The sequence below is a fragment of the Dermacentor silvarum genome, chromosome 1 (assembly GCF_013339745.2).
Source record: "Dermacentor silvarum isolate Dsil-2018 chromosome 1, BIME_Dsil_1.4, whole genome shotgun sequence".
Lineage (NCBI taxonomy): Eukaryota > Metazoa > Arthropoda > Arachnida > Ixodida > Ixodidae > Dermacentor > Dermacentor silvarum.
In genome coordinates, this window is record NC_051154.1 from 119,352,516 (window position 1) to 119,364,979 (window position 12,464).

The following is a 12,464-nucleotide window of genomic DNA, read 5'->3' on the forward strand; positions in this document are numbered from 1 at the left end:
TTGCTTGAAATAGGAAAGGTTGAAGCCAAGTACAGGGTACAGGGGGTACAGGGGGTACAGGGTACAGGGTGAGAGTCCGCTCCTCTCTCATTTTTTCCCTAATCCTTGTAAATACAGCATGAACAACAGAGGTGACAGAGGGCACCCCTGCCTAAGCCCCTGCTGTATCTCTATAGGCCCAGATACCTTGTTTTCCCATTTTATAAGCACCTTGTTACTTTTATGGATATCTTTTAAAAGATTTCTTACTCCATCTTCCACATCTAGAGTGCCCAGTATGTCCCACAAATCCTTTTGGATTACACTGTCATAGGCTCCCTTGATATGATATTATATAATAGGCTCCCAGAAATGCAAGCCATAGGGGCCTGTGTTCCTTTTCTGCTATTTCAATACACTGCGTCAATGAGAACAGATTATCTTCTAACCTTCTTTGTTTTCGGAACCCATTTTGTAGTTCCCCCAGCACCTCCTCGCTCTCCACCCATGCCTGCAGTCTGTCCTTTATAATCTGCATCACCACCCTGTAAACCACTGACGTCACTGTTATGGGACGGTAGTTGTTTCACGGCCGGGCTCGACTGGAGCGCGCGCTCGCTTCTTACGGCCTTCTCAGCCGTCGGGGAAACAATGGGAGAGTTTCTCAGCACGTTTCGCCACCCATCGGCGGTAGGGGCGCTGCGACCCTGACCCGGGAAAAGCGGGCCGTGCTGGAAGAGCGTGGCACAGGCGGCGCGTAATCCCGGGTCAGCTCAGGCGGGCGGCGGGGACAGCGCGGAGACTCAGGCAGAGGCATGCCATGAGAGCAGGGAGGGACGCCTAGGGGCCGTTGAACAGCAGGCGAGAGCCGGCGGTAACACGGCGGTTCCACAACTCTACAGCGAGGTAGTGCGGCAGGCTTCGGGTGGGAAGGGACGAACGGCAGGGAGCACATCGTCCCGTGTCAGTGGCGCACGGCGGGTGGAGAACCAGCTAGCGCGAACTGGAGGACGACAATCGCAGGCGGGAGGCAAACGTGTAGAGCGAAGGGTCCTAGTGGTGGGGGACTCCAACGTAGCTAGAGTTAAGGAGGGCGTCCTTACAACAGTGAAGGCAGACGGGCGGGTGAGGGTGGAGGCCCAGTCAGGGAAGTGCATGGTTGACGCAATGGCAAAAGTTCAGAAGGTGGTATCAGACAACCTCGAGCATGAACATCTGGTCGTTATCCATGCTGTTCTCAACGATGTGCTGAAGGGAAGGAGCCAGAACCTAAACGGATAGTTAGAGGTTGGGTTGCGTAAACTCAGAGAAACCTCTGCGAATGTGCATGTGACCATATGCACAATCCCACATGTCCGGGGCCAGGCTAGCGAGATGGAATGGAAGGTGCTTGAGGCTAACCGGGTCATTAGGGGTCTGAGCAGACCACTTGGGTACGGCACAATGGAGGTAAACCGGGAAGTGTACGAGTCTGGCTCCCACCCTTTTGCACAGGATGGCATTCACTACAGTGGTGCCACGGGCGGGAGCGTAGGTAGTAGGATAGGGCGCCAAGCTACGGCTTTTTTGGGGGGACCCAGAGCCCTAAGACCACCAGTGTAGACGAAGACGGACCCAGAGAGGCTCCAAGATTCAAGAAACGTAGAATCGGTAGAAGAAATAGACGTAAGCACCAGGGGCAAGGTCATTCTGACATAGGGTACATTAACATGCAAGGTGGCAGGAATAGGCTGAAGTGGGAGGAGATAGACGAGCAACTAAGGCAAGAAAAGCTGATGGTATACGGGTTTGTGGAGACACATCTTAGGGACATGGAGCAACCTCCCTGTAATCCTGACTATGCATGGGAATATTGCAATAGAACAGAGGGCAGCAGAAAAGGGGGTGGAATTGGTGCATTCATTCATAAAAGTATGAACTGGCAAAGGGTCAAACAGGAATGCAAGGAGCATTTATGGCTAAAAGGGAAAGTTGCAGGAGAGCAGACACTCCTTGGCTTTGTATACCTGTGGACAGGAGCAAATGCCAAAGAGGAAAACAAAAAAATGCTGGAATGCATATCAAGTGACATTAATGAGCTAGGAGAAGGGTGCGAGATTATTATACTAGGAGATATGAACGCACACATAGAAGACATGGACGGGTACACAGACTCAACAGGCAACATGTTGCTGGATATGTGTGAAATGCATGACTTAGTTGTATGCAACAGTACTGAGAAGTGTGAAGGGCACATAACATGGGAGGTAGGGAGCCTGCAGTCGACGATAGATTATGCACTAATGTCACATAGGATGCACGATAAGCTAAATGTAATGAGCATAGATGAATATGGCTCCAGAAGTCTAGGTAGTGATCACAAACGTATTAAGGTGAGTTTTAGAAGGGAAATGAAAGTAGGTAGGAGGCAAGATGAACAACCAGGTGGGATATTTTACTCGGAAAAGCAGCTTGAAATGACAACCCAGCAAATTGAGGAAGTAATTTCAGAGGATACAAAAACAGAATGGACATATGCAAATTTAACAGGACTATTTGAGCTAGAGCTTACTAAGGTACGAGTCAGGACAAAAGGGAACAGAAGACGTAAACCCAAGAGCTGGTGGGATGAGGAGGTTAAGAAGGCCATAGAGAAACGTCAGGAAGCATCCAGGGAACACAGATATTCAAAGCAGAGGGGTGAACCAGAAGCTGATGTAGGCAGAAAATGGAATAACTTCTTAAGCTATAGAAGGGAAGCATCCAATTTGATCAAATGAGAAGATCAGAAGAAAGGGGAGCCAATGGTTGTCAGAAGTAAACAAAAAGGATAGAAAAGCAGCGAAGAAATTTTGGAAACATCTCAACTCCCTGAGTAATAAGACTAGCCTAGAGCAGAGGTTTATAGTTACAGCTCAAGGTGTTCGACTAGAGGGAGATGAGGCAATGGAACATATAAGAACAATGATGGCAGAAAAATTTAAAGAACAAAACATAGCATGTGCTCAATCAGGTGAGGATGGACTAGTCAGTGCAGTGGCTCCACTGGCACAAAGCGAGTGGGAAAGGGCAGAGAAGAGGGTTCCTAGTAGCACGTCGACAGGTCCTGATGGCATCCCAATTATGTTGATAAAGACATTGGGCCCAAAATCTAAGAAAGCATTAAGAGAGGCAGTGAGCAAAATGATAATGGACGGTAAAGCCCCTGACGGGTGGAGACTGAGCAGGATGAGCATGATATATAAGAAAAAGGGGGACAAAGCCGACATAAACAACTACCGTCCCATAACAGTGACGTCAGTGGTTTACAGGGTGGTGATGCAGATTATAAAGGACAGACTGCAGGCATGGGTGGAGAGCGAGGAGGTGCTGGGGGAACTACAAAATGGGTTCCGAAAACAAAGAAGGTTAGAAGATAATCTGTTCTCATTGACACAGTGTATTGAAATAGCAGAAAAGGAACACAGGCCCCTATGGCTTGCCTTTCTGGATATCAAGGGAGCCTATGACAGTGTAATCCAAAAGGATTTGTGGGACATACTGGGCACTCTAGAGGTGGAAGATGGAGTAAGAAATCTTTTAAAAGATATCTATAAAAGTAACAAGGTGCTTATAAAATGGGAAAACAAGGTATCTGGGCCTATAGAGATACAGCAGGGGCTTAGGCAGGGGTGCCCTCTGTCACCTCTGTTGTTCATGCTGTATTTACAAGGATTAGAGAAAAAATTAGAGAGGAGCGGACTTGGCTTCAACCTTTCCTATTTCAAGCAAGGAGAATGGATTAAGCAGTCATTACCAGGACTGATGTATGCGGATGACATTGTACTTATGGCTGACAGCAAGGAAGACTTGCAGAGATTAATGGACATCTGTGGTAAAGAGGGAGATAGCTTAGGTCTGAAGTTTAGTAAAGAAAAATCGGCAGTCATGACTTTTAATGATAATCAGGGCAGCGAGCATAGGATACAGGAGGTTACGCTGGAGGTGGCGGATAAGTACAAATATCTTGGAGTGTGGATAAACAATGGGGCTGAGTACCTAACGGAACATGAAAAATATGTAACGGCTAAAGGTAGCAGAAATGCAGCTGTGATGAAAAATAGGGCACTGTGGAATTACAATAGGACGAAGTGGTGAGAGAGATTTGGAAAGGGGTGATCGTCCCTAGTTTGACTTTCGGCAATGCGGTCCTGTGCATGAGATCAGAGGTTCGAGCAAGGTTGGAAGTTAAGCAGCGAGGGGTAGGTAGACTGGCTCTGGGAGCACACGGAAGTACACCAAATCAGGGGGTACAGCGTGACATGGGATGGACGTCATTCGAGGGCAGGGAAGCCAGCAGCAAGATAGAATTTGAGGAGCGATTGAGAGAAATGGCAGAAAAGCGGTGGGCAAGGAGAGTTTTCAGTTATTTGTACATGAGGAATGTTGATACAAAATGGAGGAAGCTGACCAGAAAACTGACAATCAAATATTTGGACTGCAGTAAGGGTGCAAACCAGGAAACAGCGGTTAAGAAAAAGGTTAAGGAAACAGAGAGGGGTCTGTGGAAAACAGGGATGCAGACGAAATCAGCACTGGGAACATACCGAACTTTCAAGCAAGAAATTGCCAAAGAAAATATCTACGATAATTCTAGGGGAAGCTCTTTGTTGTTTGAAGCCAGGACGGGAGTATTGCGGACTAAGATGTACCGAGTCAAGTACCAAGGTATAGACACGTTGTGCTGTGCGTGTGGAGAAGAAGAGGAGACGGCTGAACACCTCATACTTTTCTGTAAAGGGCTTAACCCTACAGTGCAAGGCAACGGGGCTGATTTTTTCAAAGCATTGGGGTTTAGGGACAGTGAAGGCAAAATAGACTTTAAGCGGGTAGAAATAACCAAACAGAGGTTATCTGATTGGTGGATAAAATCAAGGCAGGGGTGAAATTTCACCCACCACAAAGTACAAAATATGTTAATAGTCATGGCTAGGTGGCGTATGCCACCGCCCGGTTTAAAGGGTTCAGCCTCATCCATCCATCCATCCATGCTCCGCATACATGCGCTTGCCTTCGCGCTCGCACGATCGTTTTCCCGCGCATTTTATTCGGCGCTCTGTTATTGTCGTTCAGTATGAAGTAATTTGAGGGCTCCGCGCCCAAAAGGACACTAATAAAGTTCTTCATCTATCCATTCTGAAGACGGTCGTACAACCTTTAGTACGTGCGGCCACAGCCAAGACATGGCGCCGTTCATTGCACATCGGTATATAACTGCTGTGTGATGGTGTATTGCTGTCTTCCGTATTGCAAGTCCCGTTCCGGGAAAACACCCGGTGTTTCTTTTCACCAGTTCCCAAGCAATGAGTTTCTAGCCCGAGTTTCTAGCGCTTTTGGACAAGATATTTGGACAAGATAGCATCAACTAATAAAGGGGAATTATAAGATGGACATAACAAAGATCGTAGCCTTCTCCTCCGGATGCGCTACTCGGCAAATACATACTTTCACTATAACTCCTTTTTCCTCACGCAGCAACTCTTTTAAATATTCTTTTTTTCAGCGCACAGTAGTGGACTGGAACCAGCTAAAAAAATGACGTCGTCTCTGCGCCAACATTAACTTATTTTTTATCATGTTTACAGTGATATTATTTTGTTTGTGCCATGTTTGCAGTGACAGTGTTTTACTTCTTTAGAGTAACGTTGCGTGTGACCAACCTGTACGCTTTGTATTTATTCAAATAACAGTTTTCTTTATTAACGTGTGCATTTTCTGTATGTATTCGTTATGCTTGTACCACCCTGCTAAAATCACCGCATGGTGATTGCAGTATTTATAAAATAAATATAAATAAATAATAGCGTTTTTTTTTCGATAAAGCCTCCGAACACCTGCCACGCAAGAATGTATGTACTAGAAGTGCAGCCCTATTTGCAGCAGTGCAGCCCTATTTACAACGCGCTCCCATCTTGAGCTGCCCTGAAGGTGTTGACGACAGTCATGCGATACGATCCGCAAATCTAATTACCGAGAGGTTTCTGAGAATACTCCTTGTAAATCAGTCAAACCAACTGACTGAAGAAAACGACAAGCCTTCGGCCTATGTACACAAGTCGCCAAGGAAACACTTTAGATTGTAATTGTGAATAAGACACATTTGTGAGCTACTGTGCCCGCAAGTTTTCGCCTGAAAGTATGGCAACCATTGTAAGTGCATACGAGCAATAAATATTTATTTTCATCCTCAAAATGGATTTGATGGCGGAGAGCTGTTCTCTCGGCGCATGCAGCCCCAGTGAACTTAAAGAAGCTCGATGTATTAATACAGTTACACTGCATCCATTTATAAGAAGCCTAGATGAACCATTTACGAGTCCTCTACAATTAGGCTACTTGTTCTTGAACGCACGGTGAGGTAAGAAGCGCGCCCGACCCAATCTTCCAGCGTTGCGCGCGCTGCACAGATCGGCTGGGAGCAGCTGAGCAAGAGGGTTAGGGTGCCTCGATGTCCTCCTCGCCCGCGAGGAGGACATCGAGGCACCCTAAAGAGGGTTAAAGTCCCTTGATGTTAGAAAGTAGCGACACTCTCCCCCACTCGCGCGCTTTCCTCCTCAATTCTCCTCGGATTTCTCCCCCTCACCAGGCCGGCGCGGCGCTGAACCCTCCAGTGGCTCGTTGCAGCCGCATTAGAATCAATGCGCGCGCTTGTTTATTCGGCCCTTTGAAGCGTTGTATGGGAATTTATTCCTTGTGAAACTGTCCTGACGAAAGTACGTTTCCGATAGAACGTCGTGCCATTCTTTTAGGACGCTTCGATAAATACAAGCGGAAGCGCTCCCAAAAAATGAGTACCAAGCAGTGGCTGAGCTGTTTACCTCTACGTCGCCACTTGGGTTGTCCGTAACGTGGAGGTGTATTGGGTGCATACAATAAGCAGCGTAGAGTATAAACGAGAATTTGGTTCACTATCTTCGCTCTTAAAAGGCTCAGAGAAGGTAACCAAGAAGAAATGTGATAGTTTACTTGAAGTGAATTCGCCAAAATGAGTGGGCCAAAAGCCTTTGTACCAATGCCACTGTGCGAAATATGTGCTGTGTTTGCGAAACAGCCAACATAGAACTTTACACACGCGCCTGTATTCCGTCACTATGAAACGACGAGAAATTACATTCCATCACCTCTGGGAGTAACCTAAGTCTCTCTCTCTCTCAAAAAAAAAAAAAGCTGATTGCTTACACGGAAACTGCTAAGACTGGCACTTGATAATTAACTTACAGACTTCAAGATGTCAAGTTTATCAGAATTGAGGGAGATTATCAGAAGCGCGTGGCTTGTACTTAATGAGCATGCGCTAATAATACATAATACCACTTATCTACCTATATATTGCGGTTCATGCCTTCGCAACATAATGTACATAAAGAAAAAAAATGCTCGCAGTATTGAAACTTTGCAAAGATACAATAAGCACGCAATAAGAGTAAAATAATTCCTTGGCTTCACAAGTATCAGGCGCAAGGATCACACGCACACACACACGCGCGCACACACATACATGCACACAAGCACGCACATACACAAACACGCACACACACACGCACACAACTACAAAATATGAGTTACAAGCATTAACTCACAAATTACATACATTTGAAAACTAACGCACGCGCGAAAACACAAAAAGCTTTGTGACGGCTCGAAGAGTCAACGAAAATTTCAGCCGACTCACTTTAAAAAAACTATATGCACAGTTATCGGTGCTCTCTATTAAACTGAACGAAGAGTCCGGCTATGCGAAGAGCATTAAAATCTCCATGCAACTTCATCCACAAATATGAGGAAAGCTGCAACATTCACCTCGCAAAGAACGGCGTGCTTAGAAGGGGCGAAATCCCTTCTCCCGATGTTATGGAGCCACTGCTTCCGACGCACGACATTCCGTTCATCTCGGGGGATATAAAATAAGGCTTGCCCTTTCTCTGGCCTGCTGCTGCATTGAAACGCGCAGCAGCAAGGCATTTTCACGGAGAACGAATCTCAGATTCCTACGAAAGGATGGAAAAACTTGGGAAACACACGTTCGGAGCGGCAGGGCGACCACCACTTGGACTGCTCATGGCGAGCGGGAGAAACTAAAGGCGCGCGAAAGCAAGTTTCGCGCCGTTTTCGAGACGTCAGGGTCACCTGACGGGGTAGTCTCGAGCGCCGCAGCCATTCAGCGTGGCGGATGCGCTGCCTCCGCGAAAGAGGGGGAGAAAAAGAGGAGGATGACCGCGCCGGCGAGGGCGTTGCGGCGTAGATCAAAGCGTGTCGCTACTTTCTAACATCAAGGGGTTTTAAAGAGGGTGGGGTCGCAGCGCCCCCCTCCAAGCAACGGCGATAGGCATGAACTAGCCCCGATGCGAAGGCCGTAAGAAGCGAGCGCGCGCGCCAGTCGAGCCCGGCCGTGGTTGTTTATGGTTGTTTACCATCGAGCCGGAAGCGGCTCGATGAGCGCCGACGTGACGCAGACCAATCAGCGCGTGGCCGCGGCCGCGCTGCTGGCAACTTTTGCAAGCGACTTCCGAAGCAACCAATTCGCGTGCGTGCCACCATGCGGCGCCAGTTTCTCGTCGGCGAGGCGGCGCCGTCTGAGAAAGCAGCCGCTCGTACCTTCGAAGTTCGAGCGCGCTGCCGTGAATGTTTTTTTTTTTTTGTGTGTGTTCGTGTGTGCCGCAGAACTATAAACAGGGCTTAAAAACCTTAATCGGGAACATTTCTCATAGTTCACTTGAATGGCATTGCACACTGCTTCTGGTTAAATCTGTCTGGTCACATTGTGCGACGCTGGACTGGCGCTGTTTGCGTGCGTCTCATGTGGCTGGGTGACCTCTCCGGCGTCGTTGATGCAAAGGCAGGAGACGCCGGTGAAAACGCTGAACGCTCAGAGTTGCCCCGCTAAGCCACAGCGGAGCGGCGGGCGATTATGTGTGTAGCGTAGCGGAGCGGACCTCTGGCCAAATTCAGCGTAGTGAAAAAAAAAAAAAAAAAGAAAACTGTTTTGTCATTTTTACAAAGTACAACGAATATATATGACTTATTTGTTCATGAAGTATCTAGACGGGTGCTTGTAATGCGTTACCGGTCCATTTTATCGAGTGGAAAATGAAGCTTCGACTTGGTGAACGCTACGTGTTAGCCAGCGAGGTTGCATTTCGAATCCAATCCAATCCTTTGTGACGCCAATGCGCAGGCGACGTTTTTGTTAGCTGTGCGGTTCACTTTATTTCCTTAAAGAACAAGTTGGAGGTGTATTACACAAGTTATTCGCGCTCGCTAAACGCTAAACTATAAAACTGTCTATTAAGGGAAATAGCGCTACGAACAGTTCCGCAAACAAACTTTGCAGAAGGATAGTTTACGTGCGGGACGCTATTCTATTGCGCTTTGAATTTCGCATACATAGTGCACCTAATAAGTGATTCTATCACTGTGTGCGTCCGCAAAGTGCGAGAGGCAGCGCAATAGAAGCCAGGAGCGCGTTGTATTTATACTTCCCATATCCGCCGATCTGCTGCGAAACAGACAAGAAAAGTGTCTACCATAGTCTCCAAAATCTTCCAATCTCAAAGGCCACATGCCGTCTTCGCGCATATTTAGTCAACAAGGGTAATTATGGGAGCAGCGATTGAAGCGCGACTATGTTTGGAGGGAATAAGCACTGGGAAAGAAAAAAGCGTTTTTTTTTTTTATTATAGTGAGACGCAGTTGGATTCATTCAACGAAAATAAAATTTCTAATCCATTTTATATACGCATGGCGAGAAAAGAAGACAAAACTCTATTTTACTTGATCATTATCAAGGATAGGACAGGAATAAACTTTATATGTCCAACGGTTATGAACTTATGGCTCTTAGTGCCCGGTGCTAGGCTGCCAGGGGTCCATCGCCGGAAAAAAATTTTCCGAGATCCTCGGCAATAGCCCTGGCCCGCTGGACGGCCCACTCCTGGTCCTCGGGTGTCTCGCTGATGAGGGCGGCTTGCCATCTCTCAGCGAGGCGCCCGCCTTCAGAGGGTCCTGCTGTTGCATAGCCTCCGCTATGGCTGTTGTCTTCTGCCTTCCTCTTGGTGCTTCTTGCTCATGGCGTTGACATTCCCAAAGCATATATTGGGTCATATCAGCCCGTTCGTGCTCGCACCAGAGACAGCCGGGCGATGGGTGCCGCGCGGGCCACAGGCGGTGCAGGTCATTATCATTAATCATTATCAATAAAAATTATCAATATAAATTATATTGATAATTTTTATTGATAATGATTAATGATAATGGCCAGCCAGGAGTGGTGGAGAACAGAGATCAACCGACAACATACAATGAAATTACGCAGTACTTTTATCTCGGCAGGAGAGACTTTCCCCTTCCTCACAAGAAGTTAAATAGAGCGCAGGCATTGACCCTCAGATTATTGCAAACAGGCTCGTATCCCAGCCCGGCTTTATTACACAAGCTTTATCCCGACACTTATGCCAGTAGTTCTTGCAGGCACTGCAATGACTTCGCTAGCTTAGACCATATGCTCTGGCGTTGCCCCTCGTTACGAGGCACGGAACAAATAAATGAGGACAAGTGGCTCTCCGCTATCAAGAGCCCCGATGCCGGGGCGCAACTATGGGCTGTCCAGAGGGCCCACGATGCGGCGGTCGGGCATGGCCTGACTGTCCCAACGTGGGAGCGGCCCGCTGCGCGCTGAGTCGCGTACCTCAGGACGTTCATTAAAGTTTTCCATCCATCCATCCATCCATCCATATAAATTATAAATAAATAAATTGATCATTATCAATAAATACCTTTTTCAGCGCTATAGTGCCTAGAATATATTGGCTAGTGTGCCGACCACGGCCTCCCGGGTGGCACCATTTGCAATGAATGTCGGCGGCTGCCGCTAGGAGCGCTGCAGTGCGCGTGTGTGCCGCGGCGCCGCCCGCACTGCCGTAGGAGCAGTAAATTTCTAATGTAGGGAGGTGATTTATAATTTAGGGTTTCTTTTACTATAATAAGTAAGGGTAAAAGCAGACCAATTCAGGCTGGTGCTTGCAAACAAATATGCAGCTTTAGAAAAGGTAGATAAAGACAACATAGAGGTAATGAATGAAACCGTAACTAGGTTGATCTCAGAAGCAGCAATTGAAGTGGGAGGTAGGGCACCAAGGCAACCAGTAGACAAGCTCTCCCAAGAAACAAAGGACCTAATAAAGAAACGACAGAACATGAAAATGTCCAACTCAAGAGATCAGATAGAATTCGCTAAACTGTCAAAACTAATCAACAAGAAAAAAGTAAGGGATATTCAAAATTATAACGTGGGAAAGATTGAGGAAGCCGTAAAATATGGACGCAGCATTATATCAGTAAGAAGATAGCTTGGCATAGGACAAGGCAAGATGTATGCACTGAAAGATAAGCATGGTAATATCATCAGCAATTTCGATGACAGTAAAAGCAGCGGAAGAATTCTATACTGACCTGTACAGTGCCCAAAACAGCCAAGCTACTTTCATTCAAAATTGTGAGGAACCGGATACAGAGGCTCCTTCTATAACTAGCGCTGAAGTTAGAAGGGCCTTGAAAGACATGACCAGGGGGAAAGCTGCTGGAGAAGATGGAATAACAGTAGATTTAATCAAAGATGGAGGAGATATCATGCTTGAAAAGCTTGCGGCCCTTTATGCGCAATGCCTCACAACTTCAAGTGTACCAGAGAGCTGGAAGAACGCCAACATTATACTAATCCATAAGAAGGGAGACGTTAAAGAACTGAAGAGTTATAGACCCATTAGCTTGCTTTCAGTATTGTATAAAATATTCATCAAGATAATTTCCAATAGAATCAGGGCAACACTTGACTTCAGCCAACCAAGAGAACAGGCTGGCTTCAGGAAGGGATATTCTACGATGGATCATATCCATGTCATAAATCAGGTAATCGAGAAATCTGCGGAGTACAATCAACCTCTCTACGTGGCTTTCATAGATTATGAAAATGCATTTGATTCAGTAGAGATACCAGCAGTCATAGAGGCATTGCGTAATCAAGGAGTACAGGAGGCATACGTGAATATCTTAGCAAACATCTACAAGGATTCCACAGCTACCTTGGTTCTCCACAAGAAAAGTAGAAAGTTACCTATCAGGAAAGGGGTCAGGCAAGGAGACACAATCTCTCCAATGCTATTCACTGCATGCTTAGAAGAAGTATTCAAGCTCTTAGACTGGGAAGGCTTAGGAGTGAGGATCAACGGCGAATATCTCAGCAACCTTCGGTTTGCAGATGACATTGTTCTATTCAGCAACAATGGAGACGAATTACAACAAATGATTGAGGACCTTAATCGAGAAAGTGTAAGAATTGGGTTGAAGATGAATATGCAGAAGACAAAGACAATGTTCAATAGCCTGGCAAGGGAACAAAAATTCGGGATCGCCAGTCCCCCTCTAGAGTCTGTAAAGGAGTACGTTTATCTAGGTCAATTACTCACAGGGGA